Source organism: Panthera pardus, unplaced genomic scaffold, assembly GCF_024362965.1.
Source record: "Panthera pardus isolate Hobbes unplaced genomic scaffold, ASM2436296v1 HiC_scaffold_22, whole genome shotgun sequence".
NCBI classification, from domain to species: domain Eukaryota; kingdom Metazoa; phylum Chordata; class Mammalia; order Carnivora; family Felidae; genus Panthera; species Panthera pardus.
Window position 1 is genome coordinate 7,841,236 of NW_026526788.1, and position 24,257 is coordinate 7,865,492.

Sequence of the window (24,257 nt, forward strand, 5' to 3'; positions counted from 1 at the left end):
GAGGCCATTGGAGCAGGTGAGTGATGAGATCTGATGTAGACATTGCCAAGATCGTCCTGGCTCTCGTGGGGACTGGAGGGTGTTGAGAGAGCAAGCATGGAAGCAGGGAGATGGTCGGAAGGTGTCTGTGGAAGTCTGGATGGGAGCTGCTAGGTCTTTGGACCAGAGCAATGGTGGGGGATCTGGAGGGGGAGATTGAGAACTTGCTTTGGGGACTCGCACCATGTGCTGAAAGATTAGATTGTGTCGAATGAGGGAAAGAGGAAATGAAAATGTCTCGTGGGTGGGAAGTCAACCAGAAATTGGTCCGTGTAGTCGTTTTTTGCGTTGTACTTCCTGACGTCCAGAACCCTTTGATGGGCAGTCTTACTCCATTGTTGTGGGAAGAGTGTGCATGGCTGTTGCTCTCAAATTCACTGCACAGGGGAGGATTTGGAAAGCTAACAGAGGCCAGGTCCCATGCCTAAGATGCTCGCCGGGCCTTGACACAACAGTGTCAGGAATGATTCTTCCATGCTTTGACCTTGGCCATTTGACTTCAAATGCTTCATTCTTTCCTTTATACCACAGTACTTCTCTGGTGAAATAATTATAATTCTGTGAAATAATACTGAGCACTGTGTACACATGATTCATTGATAATAATAATAATAAATTGCAATTATTATAATTATTAAATTATAATTGAATTATAATAATTCAACGTTAGTAACTTTACTACCATTTTAATAGTCAGTGGCAAAACGTGATCATGATGCATTTTATAGCTCTCCATAGATTTATTTACTTATTTTTAAATGTTTATTTATTTATTTTTAAGAAAGAGAGAGTGAGCAGGGGAGGGGCGGAGAGAGAGGGAGACAGAATCCCAAGCAGGCTCCATGCTGTCAACACAGAACTGGATGCGGGGCTTGAACTCATGAACCATGACACCATGACCTGAGCTGAAACCAAGAGTTGGATGCTTAACCGACTGAGCCACCCAGGTGCCCCTGTTACTTAGATCTGTTTTAATTTTACAAGTGTTTATTCAGCATTCTCTTTGTATTAATGACTGTGACACTTGTCAGTCGTGAAAAATGGTCTTCTTAAAAAGAAAATATTAAGCATTTTAACATTTAGGATGTTCCCTGTGGTTTCTGCTATTTTGTAGTGGCTGGAACCAGGCACACCATTTAGTTAGCTGGTTTTTGATTTTTCCCTTGTGTGGAACACAGTACTGGCTATTGTTTTCTTGTTCCTTTAACGTAAGAGCTGGTTTCCAGCACTAAAAATGAATGCTTCCTACTCAGTAGTGGGCATCTCATGTGGCAGTCAGGGCACTAATCCATTTAAACTGGTTACTTCCTCGGAGGCATGCTTAACTATCTCATTGTTAATGGATGACCTAGTGAACTGACCGCCTGAACCTTTTTTTTGTTGTCATTTTGTTTTATTCTTTGCTCGTGTATTTGAAAATTTGCCTGAAGGATGAGATACTGAGGTTGTTCATCAAGCATAGAATGAAGTAGCAATTGAAGTCCAATAAACCAATTTGAACTTTTTTCTTTAACTTCTTTTTTAAAAATCTTTCTTAATGTTTATTTATTTTTGACAGAGAGAGAGAGAGAGAAAGAAAGAAACGGAATGTAAGCAGGGGAGGGGCAGAGAGAGGGAGACACAAAATCCGAAGCAGGCCCAGGCTCTGAGCTGTCAGCACAGAGCCTGATGCGGGGCTCGAGCTTACACGTGGTGAGATCATGATCTGAACCAAAGTCAGATACTAAGCCAACTGAGCCACCCAGGCGCCCCTTAAGTTCTTACAACATAAGTACAGTCTTACTTGAAAACCTGCTACAATGTCAGGTTTTTGTTTTTGTTTTTTTTTTCCCATGTTTCCATTTGCCTTTGTTCTCGTATATCCTTCCTGTACTTTTCTGCCTGCTGAAATCCTGCTTGTCTTTCAAGAGCTATTTCAAATAGTCCTTATTCTGGGCTGCTTTTTCCCAAGTTCCTGAATTCTCTTCTCTGTGCTTCTTAAGTGCTTTGTTTATACTTCTGTTTTGTTGCCCAGTGGGATTCATTCTGTATAATATCTGCACCACTTTCTCTCCCTGACTATATCCATATGTATGTATGCTCCCAGACACATAGACCAGCTTCTGAATTCCCTGAGGACCAGAGCGTATTGACTTATTTTCTTAACTCTTACTGCTCGGTAACGAGCACAGTGCCTTGACCTAGTAAGTGAGCCACAAAACTTAGTGGACCATTAAGTTTGAGGGGAGACCGCTGATCAATTATATTTTTTATAGACTTTTAACTTTCAGTAATAACGGAGTCAAAGCTCTCTGGATCTCTGTTCGTGTTTAAAGTATGTAAGCCTGGGTACAGATGTGGTTTGTGCAGATGTATCTGGTTTTGACTTTCATTGGTGGAAAATGGGAGATGGTCCTTTTTCCCCCTCTCGAGTTTGTTGTCTCCTGTATTGATTATAAAAGTGGAGAGAACAAAGTTATCATTGGCAGTGAGCAAGGAGTCAGTCACTGTAAATTATATATGCGTTCCTGGAAATGATCCCAGAAATGTCTTAAGCTGCAGAATCTTTTAATCAAAGACAGGGCTCTCTTTTCCAGAAGACTGTTTCATGCTGCTAGGATATCTCTCCATGCTGATTTGTGCCTGAAAGAGAATGGCTCGGGACTGCAGCATAGGTTTTCCTGAAGAACATGCAAACGTCAGATCTGATGCTACCTCAGTTTAGTCATTCCTAAATTGGAATCACGGATATTTACTGCACATTCTTTATATGAATGACTTTTCATTTTCTTTATTTTATGGTTGAGAAGTCAGGCTTTTGCTTTTAGGAACCCAGTCCCTTTGAGATAGACCCACCTGCTCTCATTCAGTTTGAGGGGAAATGAGAAACTCTCAGAGAGGCAGAGGGTTTCATTTCTGCGAGTCTTTACGTAAAAGTAGGCAGAGCTTGGAAGAGAGCAGAACTTCACGTACACACACAACACAGTGACACGTTACTAGGTGACACGTTATCCCCACATATGTGTTGGGACATGAATGACAGGAAGTGGAGGAAAGACAGCACCATTTCTGTCGTACCCAAAAATCAGTTACAAGTACTCATGGAGAGCATAGTGGGCCAGTGTGGAAACAGCAGCTGAAACCAAGAGGGAGCGAAGGAGATATGGTAAGAACGGGTATTTCTGGAGCAATCTTGGCCCATGAATTTGGAAGCTAATCTAGTAAAACCCCTTCCAGACAAGCCTTATGTTTTTTTTAATAAATATTTTTTACTGTTTATTTATTTTTGAGAGACAGGGGAAGACAAGGCACAAGAGGGAGAGGTAGAAAGAGGGGGAGACCCGGAATCCAAAGCAGGTTCCAGGCTCCAAGCTGTTAGCACAGAGCCCGATGCGGGGCTTGAACTCATGGACTGTGAGTTCATGATCTGAGCCGAAGTCGGATGCTTAACCGACTGAGCACCCGGGCACCCTCAGACAAGCCTTACTTTGAGAATAAGCTTTTGAGAATCAAATATGGATTGAGCAGGGTGATAGGGGCAAAGAATAGACAGGGATCAGGTAAAAGGGAGGGAGGGAAACAGAGCCACCAGATCTCAGAAAAGAAAGGCTGTGTTTTAAATACTGGGTAAAAACAGAAGAACAAGTTGCCTAGAGCCGTGCTGCTAGAGAAGCTGAACCATTCTCCTTTTGTCCAAAGAAGCTCCTTCCAGCCTTATCTGTTTTTCTGAAATGTTTTTGTTACCTGTAGACATAATTCTGCTCCTGGTTGGTGTCTCTCTTTTTATTATATATTTATAAATATATAAAAATATTTCTATATGTTATTTCATATATGCTCTTTTATATAATTATTTTTATATTTAATATAGAAATATATGATACATTGATATATACTATATTCATATATTTAAATCTATAAATATTTACATATAAATTATTTTATATGTAAATTGTATACAAATTGCATTATATATACATATACCCATAAATGTATATTGCACATATATATTATATGTATAATTATACCATTTATGTCATGTACATAAAATTATGCTATATGTAAAACAGTTATATATACACATAATTATATAAATTACATGTAATTTATGTATTTATATATCTATATAAAGATATATGTTATATACATATAACTATACTTTATATAAAACCATATGTGTGTGTATATATATATATATAATTATGTGTAATTTATAATAATGGGTGGAGTAATCTAGTTTATATTTATTTTCATAGTTATTTGAAGTTACCTTTTATATATTATATATATATATATATTTATATTTATATTTATATGTTAAAGAGACAGAATAAAGAGCAGAATAATTTTAAGTCATGTCCACCAGACTTAAAATTGTTACATGATGTTTCAAAATGAACTAAAGAAATTCAGAGACAACAGCATAGATTATAAACTCAGAAAAAAGGTGAGTAGAGAAGAGAAAGATTTGAAAAGAGCTGAAAGTTCACAGGACTGAATTGTAAATCACAGACACACTAACTTTAGGAAAGGACACCAGAGCATATAAACCCATGGTAATGCCTTAAGAGTAACAGAAGAGGGAAAAGTGAAAACCTGTTAAAAAAAAAAACAAAAACCCAAAAACTAGAGGAAAGAGATGACAGCACCTGAGAGGCTTCCAGATTCTTGTCCAGCACGTAAGATGCTTGGAAGTTGCCACTCTGTCCTAACAATAAGTAAAAAGCTGGGCAAACTGAAAAACCAACAACCCTTCTTAGATCCGTGAGGCAGTGAGGTCACAGGGCAAACTTCTGCCCCCAAATCGGAGAGAGCGACAGGCAGGTGCACAGAATCACAGCTCACGTGAGCAGTGACCTCTAAGGAGCCGGTGCCTGATGGGACAACCTGAACTGAACTGATGAATCGCCGGGGCTCCGTATGGACGGCTCTAAGCATTAGAAAATCCCGGGGCCCCACACTTTTGGGAGTTTTCCCTCCTGGGGCTCCCCCCGGTTCTCACAGTGAATATTGGAAGAAAATTCCCTGGTGCTTCTGCCAGGGAGAGGGAAAAAGAACCATTTTGAGATAATCCAGAGGATTATGTTTTTAACAAGATATGCCCTCTGGAGAACCTGTTTTACCAGAACTCAACCTGCTGCAATTATGTCAGTGACTGACCTACCCAGGGGAAAGGAAATTCCTGACTCCAGCCCGCCTTAGCCATCCCGTGCCACCTAAGAGGGGGGAATGCTGAGAAACTTGTGAAATTCACAGTCCAGAAGAACAGGCTCACTGAAAGACTGAGACTAATAACAGAACCAGAAAACACTTCCTCTTCCCGTACCTTACCAGCACGTTACTAAAGGCTTGTTTACAGCAGTTCCCTTTACCCAGTACTTCATGCGTGGCTATCAAGAAAAAACAAACAAACAAACAAAAAACCCAAGTACTGAAAGGCAGTAAACACATTTGGAAGGGACAGAACAGGGATCAGAACCAGACTCCGATATGGCAGCAGTGTTGGAACTACCAGACCAGGAATTTAAAACAACTATGATTAATATGCTAAAGTCTCCAGTTCATAAAATAGACAGCCTGCAAGAACAGATGGGCAATGTAAGCAGAGAGATGGAATTCAAAGAAAGAAAAAAAGAAATGCTGGAGCACAAAAACACTGACGGAAATTAAGAATGCCTTTGATGGGCTTATTATTAGACTGGACTCGGCTGAGCAAAGAATCTGTGAGTTTGAGGATATCTCCATAGAAACCTCCAAAACTGAAAAGCAAAGAAAAGAGTTGGATTGAAAAAAAAACAGGACAGGGGCGCCTGGGTGGCTCAATGAGTTGAGCATTCAACTTCTCTTCAGGTCATGATCTCAGTTCGTGAGTTCGAGCCCCGCATTGGGCTCTGTGCTGACAGCTTGGAGCCTGGAGTCTGCTTCAGATTGTGTGTCTCTTCTCTCTCTCTCTCTCTGCCCCTGCTGCCTCTCTCTGTCTCTCAAAAATAAATAAATGTTAAAAAAAAAAAAACAGGACAGAATACCCAAGAACTGTAGGACAACTACCAAAAAATTCTAGAACCATGATGAAAGGAATAGAAGAAATATTTGAAATAATAATGACTGAGAATTTCTGCAAGTTATTCTACAATATCTAACCACAGGTCCAAGAAGTTAAGACAATGCCGAGAAGAGTGAATGCAAAAACCCCACTACACGTAGGCATATCATTTTCAAGGTACAGAAAATTAAAGATAAAGAAAACATCCTGAAAGAAGCCAGAGGAAGAAAAACTTTATACCTGTAAAAGGGCAAAGATAAGAATTGCATCCAATTTTTTGGAAACTATGCAAGAAAGAAGGGAGTAAAGTGAAATATTTAAAATGTTGGGAGGGAAAAGCTATCAACCTAGAATTCTGTATCCTGCAAAATTGCCCTTTAGAAGTGAAGAAGAAATGACTTTCTCAGACAAAAATTGAAGAAATTTTTTGCCAGTAGACCTGGCTTATAGGAAACATTGAAAGAAGTTCTTCAACAAGAAGGAAGCTCAGAAACTTGAGTTTACATAAAGGAAGGAAGGAAGCATTGGTGAAGGTAAAATTAAAGTTTTTTTTTTATTTTTCTTATTCTTAATTGATATAATAGATAAAAGTTTGTTCAAAATAGTAACAGCAACACTGTATTTGCCTATGTATGCTTATGTGTAAGTGAAATGAATAACAGCATTTCTACAAAGGATGAGGAATGAATTAGGATTGTTTTGTTAAAAGGTACTTTCACTATCCATGGAATAACAAATATAATGTTATTTGAAAGTGGACTCAGATTGGTTGTAAATGTATATTGCAAACTCTAAGAAAACCACTTTAAAAAAGTAAAAAGAAAAAAAGAAGGGGGAGGGGGAATGCCTGGGTGGCTCAGTTGGTTGAGCATCTGACTTTTGCTTTCAGCTCATGTCATGATCCCAAAGTCATGGGATTGAGCCCCGTGTTGGGTTCTGCACTGAGCGTGGAGCCAGCTTAAGATTCTCTCTCTCTCTCTCTCTCTCTCTCTCTCTCTCTCTCTCTCTCTCTCTCACCCCTCCCATGCCCCTCTCCTCTGCTCACACTCTCTGTCTAAAAAAGAAAAAAAGTATAACTTATATGTGAAGAATGGAGAGAAGATAAAATCATATGAAATATTCAATTAAAGTCACCGAAGGCAGAAAAAGAATGGAAGACAAAAGTAGAGCAAAGAATAAGGGCAACAAATAGAAAACAGAAACAAATATGTAGATCTTAATCCAACTGTGTCAAGAATTACTTTGAACATCAACGGTCTGAATGCATGAATTAAAAGACTGAGATTGTCAGAGTGGATCAAAGATGACACCCAACTATTTCTTGCCTGCAAGAAACCCACCTTAAGTATAAAGACACATAGATTAAAAGTAAGTGGATGGAGAAAGCTATATCATGCTAAAAATAATTGAAAAAGTAGGAATAGCAGCCTTTTGGGTAAGGAAAATTATCAGGGGAAAGAAGGGCATTATATGATTATAAAGGAATCAATTTTCTAAGAAGACATAACAATCAACATGTATGCGTGTAACAACAGAGCATCAAAGTATGTGAGGAAGAAACTAATAGAACTACAAGGAAAAATAGATGAATCTACTGTAATAGTTGGAGACTTCTGTCCTCCTTTATCAGAAATGGGGAGATCCAAAAGGCAGAAAATTAGTAAGGGCATAGTTGAACCGCACAACACTATCCATCAACTGGATGTCATGGGTATGTATGGAATACTTTATCCAACGGTAGCAGAATGCATATTTTTCTCAAGCTCATGTGGACCCATTGACCAAGATAGACCATATTCTGGGCCATAACATACAACTTAACAAATTTAAAAGAACAGAGATCATGCAATGTCTGATCTTAGACAACAAGTGAATTAAAACAGAAAGGTTGAAAATCACAGAATACTTGGAGATTAAGTAACGCCTTTAAATAACACTTGGTTAATAAATCTTAAGATAAATTTAAAAATATTTTGAACTAAATTAAAATGAAAACACAACTTACCAAATTTGTGGGATGCAGCAAAAGCAATGTTTAGAAATTCAAAGAAATTTAAAGGACTGGGTGCATCTATTAAAAAAGAGGAAGATCTAAAATCAATAATCTAAACTTCCATGAAAGAGAAGAACAAATTAAATCCAAAGTAAGTGTAAGAAAAGAAATGAAAAGAATTAGAGCAGAAATCAATAAAATTGAAAACAGAAAATCAAAATCACTTTTAAAAAGTTGTATTTATTGAACAGAGCAATAAAATTAGTAAGTTTCTAGCCAGGCTAATTAAGAAAAAAGTAGAATACAAATTACAAATATCAAAAATAAGAGACATCAGTATAGATCCCGCAGACATTAAATAGATAATAAAGCAATACTATAATTCTCTGCCCCAAAATTTGATATATTATGGGGAATGGACAAATCCCTTGAAAGACACAATCTGCCAAAATTCACACAAGAAGATATAGACAACCTGAATAGGCTTATAGGTATTAAATTGAATCAACAATTAAAAACTTTCCATACTAAAAGCAGCAGGCCCAGATGAATGGTGAATTTAAATCATTTAAACCATCAAGCATTTAAAGAAGAAACTAGACCAGTTAACTATAATCTCTTTCAGAAGCAAAAGAAATATTTCCTAACTCATTCTCTGAGGCCAAAATTATTCTAAAATCAAAACCAGACAAACACATTACTAGGGAAAAAAAACCCTGAAGGTAAATACCTCTCATAAACACATGCAAAAATCCTTAACAAAATATTAGCAAATTGAATCCAACAGCGTATAAAAAGAATTATATGCTATCACCACATAGGATTTATCCCAGTTGAGAAAGGCTGGTTCAGATTCAAAAATCAACTCGTATAATTTATCACATCAACTGAGAAAAAATGAAAAGTCATACAATCATATTAATAGGCTCAGGAATAACCTTTGACAAAACCCAACACCTATTCATGATAAAAACTCTCAGTAAAAAGGAATAGAGGGAAACTTTCTCAACTTCACAAGAACTATGTATAGAAAACCTATAGCTAACATCTTAATAGTGAGAAAGTTGAAGTTTTCCCACTAAGATCAGTAACAAGCCAAAGATGTCCCCTCTCACCCCTGTTTTTCAACATTATCCTGGAAGTCCTAGCCAATGCAATAAGACAAGAAAGATAAAAAAGGCATACAGCTGGAGAAGAAAGAAATAAAACTGCAGATGATCTTTTCATCTATGTAGAAAATCTGAAAGAATCAACTAAAATCTTCTAGTATTAATAAATTATAGCAAGGTTGCAGGATACAATTCTAATATACAAAACTCAATTGCTTTCCTATGTACCATCAGTGAACAAGTAGAATTTGAAATTTAAACACAATACCATTTATATTAGAATGCAAAAAAAAAAAAAAAAAAGAAAGAAAAGAAAGAAAAAACCCTAGGTATAAACCTAACAAAATACCATAAGATCCAAAATAAAAACTCAGATGAAAGATATCAAGGAAGAACTAAATAAATGGGGAGATATTCTATGTTCATGAATAGGAAGACTCAATGTTATCAAAATGTTAGTTCTGTCTAACTTGACTTATAGGTTTAATGCAATCCCTATCAGAATCCTAGCATGTTATTTTGCAGATATTGACAAACTGTTTTGAAGTTTATTTGGAGAGGCAAAAGACCCAGAATAGCATAATATTGAAGGAGAAAACAAAGTTTCCTTATAAAGCCACAATATTAAAGACAGTGTGGTATTGGTGAAAGAATATACCAGTAGATCAGTAGAACAGAATAGAGGGTCCAGGAGTAGACTTACAAATATAGTCAACTGATTTTTGACAAAGGAGCAAAAGTAATACAATGGAGGGAAAATAGTCTTTCCCAATAAGAGGTGCTGGAATCACTGGACATCTTAATTAAAAAAAAAAAAAAGTAAATCTAGACAAAGACATTATACTCTTCACAAAAATTAACTCAAAATGGATCACAGATTTTAAAATGTAAAACTACAAAATCCTAGAAAATGACATAGTAGAAAACCTAGGGAATGTTGGGTATGGTGATGCCTTTTTCATATAACACCAAAAGCACAACCCATAAAAGAATAAATTGGTAAGCTGGACTTCATTAAAGTTAGAAACATGTGCTCTGAGGAAAAATAGTGTCATAAGAATGAGAAGATAAGCCTCAGACTGGGAGAAAAAACTTGCAAAAGACACATCTGATGAAGGATTGTTACCTAAAATATCGAAAGAACTCCTAAGAGTCAGAAGTAAGAAAGCCAACAAATGGATTAAAAAATGGGCCGAACACCTTAACGGACTCCTCACCAAAGAAGATATCCACATGACAAATAAACACATGAAAAATTGCTCCAAATGATATGTCATCAGGGCAGTGACAATGAAAACAATGAGGTACCGCTAACTCTATTAGATTGGCCAGATTCCAGAACACTGACACCACCAAATGATGGTGGGTGGGGAAGTGGAGCAGCGGGGATTCTCATTTCTGGTTGGTGACGATGGAGAATGATTCAGCCATGTTGAAAGACAGGTTGGCAGTTTCTTACCAGACTAATTATGACCTTACCATGATCCAGGAATTGTACTCCTTGGTATTTACCCAAAGGAGTTGAAAACTTAACGGCCATGCAGAAAGTTGCACATGGATGTTTATAGAAACTTTATTCATAATTGCCAAAACTTGGAAGCAGTCAAGGTGTGCTTCAGTAAATGAACAGTATAAACTGTGGTATATACAGATGATGGAATAATATTCATCACTAAAAGAAAATGAACTCTCAAGCCACAAAAGGACATGGTGGAAACTTAGATGCATATTACTGAGTGAAAGAAGCCAATATGAAAACCTACATACTGTAGGATTCCTGCTATATGACATTCTGGAAAAGAGAAAGCTCTAGAGCCAGTGCAAAGATCAGTAGTTGCCAAGGGTTAGGAAGGAAGGGAGGGATGGATAGGTGGAGCATGGAGAATTTTTAAGACAGCGAAACTATTCTGTATGATAGTATAGTGATGAATATATGTCATTATACATTTGTCAAAATTCATAAAATTCACAGCACCGAGAGTGGAACCTAATGCAAACTCTGGACTTTGGATGATTAGATGCATCAGTGTAGTTTCATCTGTCATAACAAATGTCCCAAGCACTGTGGTGGGGGATGTTAATAATGGGGGAGGCTATGCAGGCAGAGAGTGTATGGGCAAATCTTCGTACCTTTCATTCAGTTTTGCTGTGAACCTAAATCTGCTGTAAAAAAATTGTCTATTCAAAAAAGCACAAGAGAACATCTTAGAAGAATGTCTAATGTACTTAAAATAAAAGATCCTGGCAAATACCAAAACTCAGGAATGCTTGCTTGAAACTACACGTTGCAAAGCATGGTGCGTACTTTGGAAAATCAATTTCTTTTTTATTTATTTATTTATTTATTTATTTATTTTTAAAAAAATTTTTTTTCAACGTTTTTTATTTATTTTTGGGACAGAGAGAGACAGAGCATGAACGGGGGAGGGGCAGAGAGAGAGGGAGACACAGAATCGGAAGCAGGCTCCAGGCTCCGAGCCATCAGCCCAGAGCCTGACGCGGGGCTCGAACTCGCGGACCGCGAGATCGTGACCTGAGCTGAAGTCGGACGCTTAACCGACTGCGCCACCCAGGCGCCCCTGGAAAATCAATTTCTTTGTTGTTCAAGACAGATATTCCCATAAAGTATATTAATTAAAGGTAAAGAAGAAAAAATCTGTTGAATCCAGGCAAAAGGATAAGTCACTTTTAAAGGAAAGGAGGTCACGTGTCATCAGGTTTGTTAACACCAATGCTTAAGAAACTCGAGGAAAGGAAATAGGAGTCGAGGATTCCAGCCAAATTGACTTTTTGTGGAAAAGCTCTAAACAAACTGCTATGAATATGGAAAAAATTAGGGATATTGTTTCCATGAGCCCTTCCTTAGGAATTTACTGGAGAATGAGCTCCAGTAGATACTCCGGCATGAGGACTGGTTGTGAGCAAGCAACGTGCTCAAGAAGCAACTCAAGAAGCTGAGACTCCAGATGATTTGAAGGAGAGAGCATCACATGTAGTGGTCCCATGCTTGACTCTGTGAAGTTGGTATATGACCAAAACACGGGAGAAAAATGGGGAGACTTTATAAAAATTATATTAAACTTCCATATCAATAGCTGTAAGTGGGCTTAACCTATTGAAATAAGAAGAACTTACGATTTTCAGGTTGATTAACATAGCCAAATATGACATTTTGTATACTAAAACAGAGATAAAGAAAGTACAGATAAAAGGTTGGACAGGGGGATACTAAGAAGCACAAGTAAAAATAAACTGACTTTCTCAACTCTCTGACCAGGTGTAATTGAGACCAAAAACCTTGAAAAGAGACAAAGAAGGCTGTCTAACCAATGTTAAGGGGTATGCTTCACAATGAAGACGAAGTAGGTGTATGCACCCAGTAACAGAAACCACTTCCTGAAGCCAGAAACTACAGGTGCCAAGAGGAAAGAGAAACTCAGTACTAATAGGAGATATAACACACTTCAAGTGGAAAAAATAAGTAAAATGCTTCGTATAAAAGGTCGATGAGGTCGACCTTATAAAGACTTGTCAAAATCTGAACCTCAGAGAGTATACATTTTAAAAAATTTTATTTATTTTTGAGAGAGAGCACGCACGAGCACGAGTGGAGGAGGGGCAGAGAGAGACGGAGAGAGAGAGTCCCAAGCAGACTTTGCATTGTGGGTGTGCAGCCCAGTGCAGGGCTCCATCCCACGAATCCTGAGATTATGATCTGAGCCAAAGTGGGATGCTTGACTGACTGAGCCACCCAGGTGTCCCGAGAGTATACATTCTCAAAAGGTTCACATAAAACAGTAAAGTATATTGGGGTGCCTGGGTGGCTCAGTCTGTTAAGCGTCCGACTTCTTCTCAGGTCATGATCTCATGGTCCATGAGTTCGAGCCCCATGTCGGGCTCTGTGCTGGACAGCTCGGCGCCTGGAGCCTGCTTCAGATTCTGTTTCCTGGTCTCTCTCAGCCCCTCCCCTGCTCATTCTCTGTCTCTCTCTCTCAAAAAATAAACATAAAAAAAATTAAAAAAAAAACACTAAAGAATATTGACCATATCTTAGGTCACATAAAGAGAACCACAGTAAATTGCAAAGAGCAGCAGTAATACAAACATGACTCTACAGAAATAAAACCAGAAGTAATTTTTCAAAGAAAAAGACAAATCCCCATAAAGTCCCTTCTACCTAAGGATTAAAAAGCCACACTATTAAATAAATGTTGAGTGAAGGTAGGAGCCTCAAATAAAAATTGAAGAATTTCTTGAACATAGTGAAAATGAATACATGATATTGTGACATGTAGAATATGTGAGACACAGCTGAGGAAGTTCTGAGGATAAGAATTTTAGCATTAAATATATAAATTAGTGAAAATGAAAGAAAACCCACAAATGACTTCAACAACCACCTAAAAACTAGAAAATAAAGTAAGCAAAAGAAAGTGATAGGATGCAATTAACAGAGTAAGAAGGAAATGGATGAGTTAATTTAAAAATTGGTTCTTTGAAAAAATCAATAGGCAAACCGCTAATTCAATCAATACAAAGAAAAACACAAATATTCAAATATTAAAAGTTACATAAAGGAAGGAGGGGGATAATGATCAAAACAGAGGAAATTAAATCATAAGAGACCATTTGCTCAATTATATGCAAGTGGATTTGAAAACCTTCATGAAATGAATCATTTTCTAGGAAAAAATTAAATTTAGCACAGAAAGTCTGAGCAGACTAATTATTGAATAAACTAAGGCAGTAAAAGAATTTCCTGACAAGAAATGCGCCGAGTCAGATAATCCCTACTTACCTATACTACTTAAATTATTCCAAAACATAAGAAAAGAAAGAAAATTTCCAGTTTATTTCAAGTAAGTATAACACGGATTCCAAAACCTTAAAAAATTATTTTGGAAAACAATGGATCAATTTCACTTACGAATATTGATACAGAAATCTGAAATAAAATATTTTTTTTAAAGAAACCAATGTTGGGACACCTACGTGGCTCAGCCAGTTAAGCATCTGACTTTGGCTCAGGTCATGATCTCGCAGTCTGTGGGTTCAGGCCCTGCATGAGGCTCTGTGCTGACAGCTCAGGGCCTGGAACCTGTTTTGGATTCTGTGTCTCCCTCTCTCTCTCTGCCCCTCCTCCACTCACACTCTGTATCTCTCTCTTTCTCTCAAAAATAAACAAACATTAAAAAACAATAAAAAAAAAATAAAGGAACCAATGTTGCATTAAAATGTGCATTATGACCCAGTGGTTTATTCTAGGAATCCAAGAGTGGCTCACTACCCTCCCCCCCCCCAAAAAAAAAATCATTAATAATATTCTTCATGTCAGTTGTCCTAAGGAGAAAAATCCTTTGGATATCTCTGAAGATAGGGAAAAGTCAGTAACAAAATTCAGAGTGTATGTTTCAGAAATTTATAAAATAAGAATTGATGGATAGCTCACAAACATTATGTACAAACACTTGTGCACATACGCAGACTTCAATTAAAAAGTGAGCGCTTTATATACAGGGAAATGCTCATGATCAGAATTAGGTATAAGTTAAAGAAGGATGGTCAGCATCTCTCTTGTGCAAGTGTGTATTGTAGGTTTGAGCTGACGTAATTAGACATAGAAACTTAAGTTTGGATAGGAAGAGATCATTGCCGCTGATTGGTGGTAGTCTAAGAATTGCAAGAGAACCAGTGGAAAAACTGCACGATGAATGAGGAGAGAAATCCATAAAATAGCTGGTCATAAAACGAAGGTATCAATAGCCTCTCTGTATATTGACCCGTTCGAAAGTATACTGAAGCATATACGTACATGTCTGGAGTGATACCTCATATGCACGTGCAATCTACACGTGTGTGAATACAAATTCAAGTTTACCTTAAGTTAGAAAAGGGATCAGTAATAGTTTGGGGCCAGTGTTTTATCAATAAAGTCTCCCAAAAGGGAAAATTCATTAAAAAAAAGATTCTTGGCAGGCCTGTGTCGCTCAGTTGGTTGAGTGTCCGACCTTGGCTCAGGACGTGATCTTGTGGTTTATAAGTTCAAGACCCACATCGGGCTCTGTGCTGACAGCTCAGAGCCTGGAGCCTGATTCAGATTCTGTGTCTCCCTCTCTCACTCTCTGCCCTTCCCTGACTCATTCTCTTTCTCTCTCTCAAAAATAAATAAAAACATTAAGAAAATTAAAAAGAATTCTTATATCATGATCTTATTGCTACAAGCTTAGTTTTCTGGTGTTAACTTTTTGTGGACTCAGGAGAGAGAGAAGAATTTTTAAAATCTGTTTTAGCCTAACACTTCAGTGATTCTGGATTTCCAAGACTGGTCCATATCTACTGCATGTATAAAACAACACTGTTTGTTTTTATCAGGCTTCCAAAAAGCAAGTTGAGCCTTGTAGATAGAACAATATCAAGAGCTCTTTCCATTTCTTCCAATTTCTGTGGCATCACTTTAATTAAAAGTATTTCTTCCCTTAATGGAACATGATAGAGCAATATTTTATCTTCAGCGACTTCTCATTCCAGGATATTATTCACCATCATAAATAATGCATTAGGATATTAATGATGCATAATAGTTGTGATATTCCAGATGAAGTACTCTTCTTATTCAAGTGAGAAATTTTGAATAATAAAAATGTCAGTATGGAATAAATTCTGGATGATGTAAGAAAGATTCACTTTAAAAATAAGGTTTATGAAATATTTAAAAAAATTTTTTTATATATATTTATTTTTGAGACAAACAGAGCGTGAGTTGGGGAGGGGCAGAGAGAGAGAGGGAGACACAGAATCCGAAACAGGTTCCAGGCTCTGAGCTGTCCGCACAGAGCCCGACGTGGGGCTTGAACCCGCCAACCGTGAAATCATGACCTGAGCCGAAGTCGGACGCCCAACTGACTGAGCCAGCCAGGCACCCCAAGTTTGTGAAATATTTTAAACATGGTAGTTTGGTGGTTTAAATATGGTAGTTTGTCAATGTGTTTCTTTTACAATTAATTGAAGTAATACAATTAATACAAGAATTCTCCCTTAATACAAGAATTAAGGGAAAATAAATATTAGCATTATTGTTTTTTTTGTTCTATTTACTTTATTGTGATTTTCAGAAAATTTTATTTTGGGCAAAAGGAAGGAAAAAGGCCAGTGTGGTTGGGAAGGAATGTACATGACCAGTAGTCATAACTTGTTTCTCAGAATCATCCTGCTTTGGTCATATAATCATTTCTTTGCCAATAGTTTAAGAGGAAAACATCCAGTTTATAAAGAATGAACGATCAACGATCGCATACTTACACAAAGTTTTGCTAGAACAGAAACATTAGGAGAAGATGCCTAACAGTTTTTGGCAGATCATGGCCAGAGGGGAACTATTTGTTAACTTATAATTTGTAAGTCGTGTGGAAATAGTTATTCTTAGCATCTCACATATATATTGATGCTGCCCAGTTAAGAAAGGGTGGCGATACAAAAGGACAAAGATGATGTAATTGAAATCCCTCAAGGAGGCAACATGCTAGGGGACATGTGAATAATACAGTAGTGATGCGTTGTCTTATGAGGTAAAGACTCATTCTGGGAATATTTGTAAGTTTTTAAACAATTCTCATTATAGTAAAAAATTCCCATTATGTTTCTTTTTTTAACTTTATTTAAAAAATGTTTAATGTTTATTTGTATTTGAGAGAGAGGGAGAGGGAGAGGATGAGTGGGGGAGGAGCAGAGAGAGAGAGAGAGAGGGAGACACGAATCTGAAGCAGGCTCCAGACTCTGAGCTGTCAGCACAGAGCCCGACGCAGGGCTCGAACTCACAAGCCATGAGATCATGACCTGAGCCGAAGTCGGATGCTCAACTGACTGAGCCATCCAAGCGTCCCCCATTGTGTTTCTTGAAATGAAATGAAAACTTGAGAACATATGGACATCTAACACTGGAAAACAGTCTAAAATCTGGGAGAGATATTCACTAATTATAAGGTAGATGGAACCTGTTGGATAAAAACCTACCTGGAGTTCACGCCTGACACACACAGGTTCACTGCAAACACCGTAGAAAGGTGGGCAGATGCTGTAATCCACCTAAGGAGCCTGTGTGCCTTTGCTCAAGGGGCTGTGCTCACAAGGAAAGTGAAAAGCAATGTTGTGTCCCCTCCGATGACTCTATCACCAAATTCACACTCCTGGCCAAATGGTGTGGGTGTTGGTAGACGCGAAGCTGGTGATGACCCATTGCATTCTTAGTCCTTACAAATAAAGTACCGAAGGCATATGCAGAAGAGGGGAACAGCATGAGCAGATACAGAGCTGAATGAAATGAATGCCTGTGAAGAAACTGGAAACTGCAGTAGGGTCTTGTACACTGTTGTACCTTCTAGATCTGAAAGTCTGGTTTAGCCATCACTGGAGTGAACACAACCGTAGAAGATGATGATCTCCCCTAGGTGTTGACCCACTTTTTCTGTAAAAAGCCAAATAGTAAATACTTTAGGCTTTGTGGGTTAAAGGATTTTCTTACATCTACTCACCCATGACACTGTAGCACAAGAACAGCCATAGACAGTATATAACATGGTTGTGTTCCATAAAAACTATATTGACGGGCACTTAAGTTGGAGTTTCTGTTAATTTTGTGTCATAAAACGTTATTCTTGTGATTTTTTTTCAACCATTAAAAAATATTGAAGCCACTTTTTGCTCAAGGGCTGTACAGAAACAAAAACAGAGCCAGATCTGGTCCATAGACTGTAGTGTGTCTATGCCTCATATAACACATGGAAAATATTATATTCCTAATGGAGAAGCTACAACAAATACAACAGGGGTGACAATCAAAGATATGATGGAAGAAAAATGTTCTGTCTGCAGGTTAAATGTCTCGCACTATCCTAAAATTTGGAAAGGGAGTGCTTCTGGCTGGAAGCATGAGCGAAGTTTTATGAAGGCAGAGGCATGGAGTGTGAGTGGACTTCTTGACAGATGGTGATGAAGAGTTAATGAGTATGTTTGACATATGAATAAGGGAATAAAGGAGTAAAATAGGAGTATCCATAAATACAGTGTGATGTGGAAAGAAGCATTTCACAAGGAGGATGAGGACAAAGGAAGAGGAGGAGAGGCATTTGTCTGTGAAGAAGAATTCCCAAGTGTTTTTGTGGGGGTTGAGGCAGGCCTTCAAATGCCAAGTAACCTGTGCAACTGTATTTGAAAGATAAAGACCGCTCCTGAAAGCTTTAGAACAATGGACTGTGTTATTCCAAGCTTTGCTACCATCAGAGGCAATCAAAGCCAGACACTGGTTAACATGATAAGGACAGATTTTAATCAGTAACATACTACTGCAGTAGGGAAGGAGGTCCAGTGGGAACTGAACTCAATTTTGATTTGTGCAGAGGCCATTTGGTCTGTTACAGGAAGAATGAGGGGGTGAGGAGGGGGGAAGATGAGGGCTTGGTAGAATAAAGGGAAGTGAAAAATAATGAATGGTCAAGGTAAATGCTGTTTAGTCCAGGTGTATCTACTAGCTGGCAGTTATTGAAGTTAGGATTCTCTTCTGGGGAGACGGGAACAGAGGCCCTGTCCTTCCTGATGATTACATTTCAAGGAATGGCTTTCAGGTTTTCAAGAAAGGCACTCTTGAGTTGCGGGAGATATACGTATATCCCAAAGGGACAGAGGAAGGATTCACAGTTGTAAAGGCTTTTCAGTAAATGCTCTGAGAAAGGGTAGTAGGTCCTAGTGCCAGGTGTCGACTAGAGCAAAATATAAATTCTTTTGGGAGTCTTGAGCTTGCTCAGACAGGCTGTTTAAGGGTGGCAAGGGTCATCCTAGGGGTATTGCCTTGAGCTATTAGAAACTGTGTTAGTGATTAAGTCTTCCAGTGTGGAGGGGAGAGGATGGACAAAATCATTTTTGTTGAGAGTGTAGTTTTTATAGGCCAGTGTTGAGGCCTAGTCGAAAAGAGGGTTCTGAGGGGCCTGTAAGAGTTTGGTCAAGGAGCAACTCTTTGTCACTACTCATCGATGTGTATATTCAGACATGTATAACCTTCCCTGGAGGTATGAACGAGCCTGACTGAGTTTACTGGAAGAAGGCGTGCCCTTGTGTATGCTTAGTTCTCTCTGCTCCTGGAACACCCTTGCTCAATGCTTCCCTTGAAGGAAGCCTTTTCATCCTTTAGGCCACTGTCCAAATAGGTCTTCCTTTGTAACACTTTACTGCATTTCTGATGCATCCTCCTCCTCCCTGCAAAAGTAACTCTCTCCTCTCATGCTCTCTCCTCTTCCCCTCTTTTCCCCCCCATCCTCCTCTCCTTCTTTCTCTGTCAAGCAAAATGAATTCCTTCTACTGTACCTCTTGCTGCTAAATCACATGTCTCTGTACATTTACTTTTTCAAATTACTGTGAAATAATAATCATTAAAACACCTTCAGGCAGAGAGTATCTCCTTTATCTTGTGTTTCAGGCACATAACACATCTCTGAAGGAAGTAGATGATCAATGAATGGTAGTTGATTTCTATTGATTCTGTTCTTTCCTTTGGACCAATGGCTTAATTAATATTGATGTATCTATTTTGACAGTTCACCAGTTTGTTTGGCTTTTTTAGTCCTGCTGTACCTTCTAAAGAATGCATAGACTCTGTCCTCCTGACTTAAGGAATTAATTTAATGGCTTTGATTTACCAGGGTAAATATTCATACTTGTGACTATAATAAAGCTTAATCCTGTACAGATTGATAGTGGATTTGGTACAGTGCATTGCAGGAATAATTAATTTACTACTTTATGTAAAGAATGAATCTTTGAGCATCTTTGCTCATACAAAGAGCATCTTTGTCAGCGTGCTCATACATAATTAAAAAATATAAATTGTTGTTGACAAAGTTGATCAGAATGAAATGCTAGGATTTTTTTTTTTTTTTTGCCAGAATAACTATCTTGGCATAGAAATTTTTTTATTTCACATATTGCTTTATAGTAAGTGATAACTTGAGATTACATTTCTATTTATTTTGTTTAAATTATAGGTCAGGCAATATTACTTATAAAATGCTTAGCATGTATTTTACTATTAAAATATCCTCTTTCTTGAAAAATGTAATCAGGCTCCCACTGGAGGGGAAGAAAAGAAACCTAAAATAGCCAGAGAACAACATAAGAGATTTATTATTTTTTTTTCTTCTCTTTTGTTTTGTTTTGGTTTCTTTTCTTTTGAGAGCACGAGTGGGGGAGAGGGGCAGAGGGAGAAAGAGAGAGACTCTTAATCCACGCTGCATGTGGACAGAGCCTGATGCAGGGATCGATCCCATGACTCCAGGATCATGACCTCAGCCAGAAGTCAACTGACTGAGGCACCCAGGTGCCCCATAAGAGATTTATTTAATCAGATGTACTGTGAATCAGTTAGGAATAGTGGCAGGTTCTATAGAACATCAAATAAGGCAAAGACCACTATAAGCTGGCTTGTCAGGAAAGATTTCAGAGCTGAGATACGCTAGAAGCAGGCCCTAGTGTAGTTGTAGGGCTTGGATTGGTGATGAATATATTTGTGTCCTGTGCAGAAAGGGAAGAATACTGAGCTATGAATGAACTTGAAGATGGTCAAGAAAGGGAGAACAAGGACAACAAGGAGAGTGCTAACAAGAGGACAGGCTAGTTCAGAGTCAAAAGCCCAAGGGAGGAGAGCATTTTTGGTGGGAACAAAGTGACAAACCATATCAAGTGTAGCTGAGGGGCAGAGCAATGGGAAAATCCAACGGGTATGCGTAGAACGCCTTTGGAGAACTTCAAGTCGTTTAAATGTTGCGCTGAAATTGAAAAACATGTTCATGAAGGAGGTAAGTAAGCACATGAAAAGATGATCAACACCATTAGTTATTAGAGTAGTGCCTATTAAAACCACAGTGGTGTACCACTGCACAACCAGTAAAATGGCTGAAATTGAATGGACACATAGTACCACGAGTTGATGATACCAAGAGCAGTTTTCTCCTTCCAGTGTGGATGACAATGCAAAATGGCACATTTAGGAAACAGGTTGGCAATTTTAAAGCGTAAATTTATGTACAGTACACCAATCCGTTCCCAGCTATTTATCTGAGTTGTATACCCACGTTTCTGCCCAAACTCTTAGACTCCTATGTTTGGAGCGGTGTTATTTGTAAACAACCCAAATCTCCACGAACTGATAAAGCGTTACCATTTAGCAATACAAAGAATAGAACTTTTAATCTCTGCAACAACACAGGTGCATCTCAAGAGCATTAAGTGTCAGAAGCAAGACACTAAAGACTACATACTGAATGATTCCACTCGTATGAAATTATAGGAAGACAAAGCTTCAGTGACAAAAAGCAGATCAGTGGTTGGCAAGGGCTGGAGGAAGGAGGTGGGAATTTATTACGGAGACATGAAGACATTTTTATTCCATGAAATATATGGAAATGATTTTTTTTTTATGGTTGAGGTCACAGTTACATGGATGTAGACAAGTATTGAGCTCATTAAATTGTATACTTAGAAGTGGCAAATTTTATTGCACTAAATTATATCTCAGTCAAGCTGATGTTTTAAAAATCCAAAAAGGCAAAGCCATGAAGCCGGATAAGTATATATTTGATTACATTAAAATTAAAGACTAGTGCATGTCAACAGAAGCCATTTAGAAAAAAGCCTCAGATGGTAGAGATTATTTTTAACATGTTTATATAAAACTGGTAAGATACTACTATTCAGAGTATATAAGGAACTCCTACCAATTAATAAATAAGAAAGAATATTCAAGTACAAAAATGTTCAAAAGGTTTGAAGAAGTAGTTCATGGAAAAGAAAACTCAAATTGCTTCCAAATATTTAAAAAGATGCTGAAGATCATAATCAGGGATGTACAAATTAAGAACATTCCAGTTCCTGTGCATGAAATTGGCAAAAGTTGGTAAGTTTACCAGTGCCAAATGCTGGAAAAGATACGGATCAGTGGAAATTTTCGTATAATCCTATTAGGAGTATAAATGGACACAACCACTTTGGAGAGCAATCTTACAACGAATTATTTTAGACCTTTTTGTATTAATTAAAATAATTATACCGACATTAGACCTAAATGTTGGTTTAAGATGATACTCTCTAGGACCTGGCAAATACACTCCAAGAAATATACCTGGCCTAGACCAACTCTTGCACATAGCCTCATGAAAATGTGTATACATACATGTTCATTTCAACATTTTTGTAATAACAAAAGCGGTCAAAAGACCACCATTCACCTGTTAAAATGGTGAAATCCAAAACCCCGAAAACACCAAATGCTGGCAAGGATGTGAAGCAACAGGAATTCTCATTCATTATGGGTGAAGATGCAAAATGGAAGAGCCAATTTGGAGGACAATTTGTCAGATTCTTGTAAAACGAAACGTCCTCTTAACCATACAATTGAGCAGTTGTGCTCCATGGTATTTACCCAGATGAGCTGAAAATTTATATCCACATGGAAATCTGCACACAGATGTTTGTAGTGGCTTCATTCATCGTTACCGAAACCTGGAAGCAATTCAGATGTCAGTAGATGAGTAGATATACAAACTGTAGTCCATCCAGAAAATGGAATATTAGTACTAAAAAGAAAGGCGGTATCGAGCCATGAAAAGACATGGAAACCTTACAGACCTATTACTAAGTGAAAAGCCAATCTGAAAAGGTTACACACTGTAAGATTCAAACTAGATGACATTCTGCAAATGGCGCAACTGTGGAGGTCAAGTTAGTGGTTGCCAAGGTGTTAGGAAACTAGGATGAATAGGTGGAGCACAGAGGATGCTCTGTATGATGCTGTAATGGTGAATCCATGTCATTGGATATTTTTCAAAACCCATGGAATATACAGCAGCAATAGTGAACTCCAACGTAAACTGTGCACTTTGATAACGATATGTCAGTGTGGATTCACCAATTGTAGCAAATGGACAACTGTGGTGTGGGGAGGTTGTCTGTGTTGGTAGGGATGGGGGGGGTGGAGGGCTATATGGGAACCTTTTGTACTTGCTGATCCATTTTTTGTGAACCTGAAACTGCTCAAAAAAATTTATTTTAAAAACATACAAACAAAAGGTCTCAGTAGGGAAATTGTCAGCAGGGAAATTGGTAATTAAATAGTAGTATATTTAAACGACTTTATATATATATATATATATATATCTGTATATATATATATACACACACACACATATATACAGTGAAACTATAAACCTAAATACCAACAAAAATAAACCCAAGAACATAATGTTGAGCAAAAATAAAAATCAAATTGTAGATAGAGACACAGAGGAGGGTACCATTTATTCATGTCATGTTACAATATGATAAACAAGTCTAATTAGTATTAGAAAATAGACATATGTAGTAAAATTCTAAAAAAAATGCACTTGAATAATAAACACTAAGTTCAGCCGAATGGTTAGTCCTTCTTCAGAGGAACAAGTGGGATAAAATCAGGGCTGGATTCCTAGCTGGCTTTAACTGTGTATATAATAATTTATTTTTTAGCTGGTTATTGCAACATGGGTGTTTATTATAGTACTTTTTACTATTTTGTACTTCTGAAGTTCTTTATTTGAAAATAGCTTATGGAAGATGATACTTGATTTGTAGCTAGAACATTTTTTTAAAGTTTTTATTTAAATTCCAGTCAGGTAACATACAGTATAATATTAGTTTTAGGTGTACAATATAGTGATTCAGCACTTCTGTACAACATCGTGTGCTCATCACAGCAAGCACACTTCTTAGTCCCCATTGTCTATTTAACCATCCCCCCCCACCTGTCTCCCCTCTGGTGACCATCACTTTGTTCTCTGTAGTTGAGTCTGTTTCTTGGTTTGCCTCTCTTTTTTCCCCTTTGCTCATTTGTTCTTTTTCTTAAATTCCACATATGAGTGAAATGATATCATATTTGTCTTTCTCTGGCTGACTTATTACACTTAGCATAATACTGTCTAGCTCCATCCACATCATGGCAAGATTTTATTCTTTTTTTATGGTTGAATAATATTCCCTTGTGTGTGTGTGTGTGTGTGTGTGTGTGTGTGTGTGTGTG

General features: G+C 37.7%; 1 protein-coding gene across 9 annotated transcripts in view; it reads left to right on the forward strand.

Moving 5' to 3' along the window:
* Window positions 1–24,257, forward strand: part of RYR2 (ryanodine receptor 2) — a 756,877-nt gene that overhangs the window by 205,296 nt on the left and 527,324 nt on the right. The window lies entirely within an intron of this gene.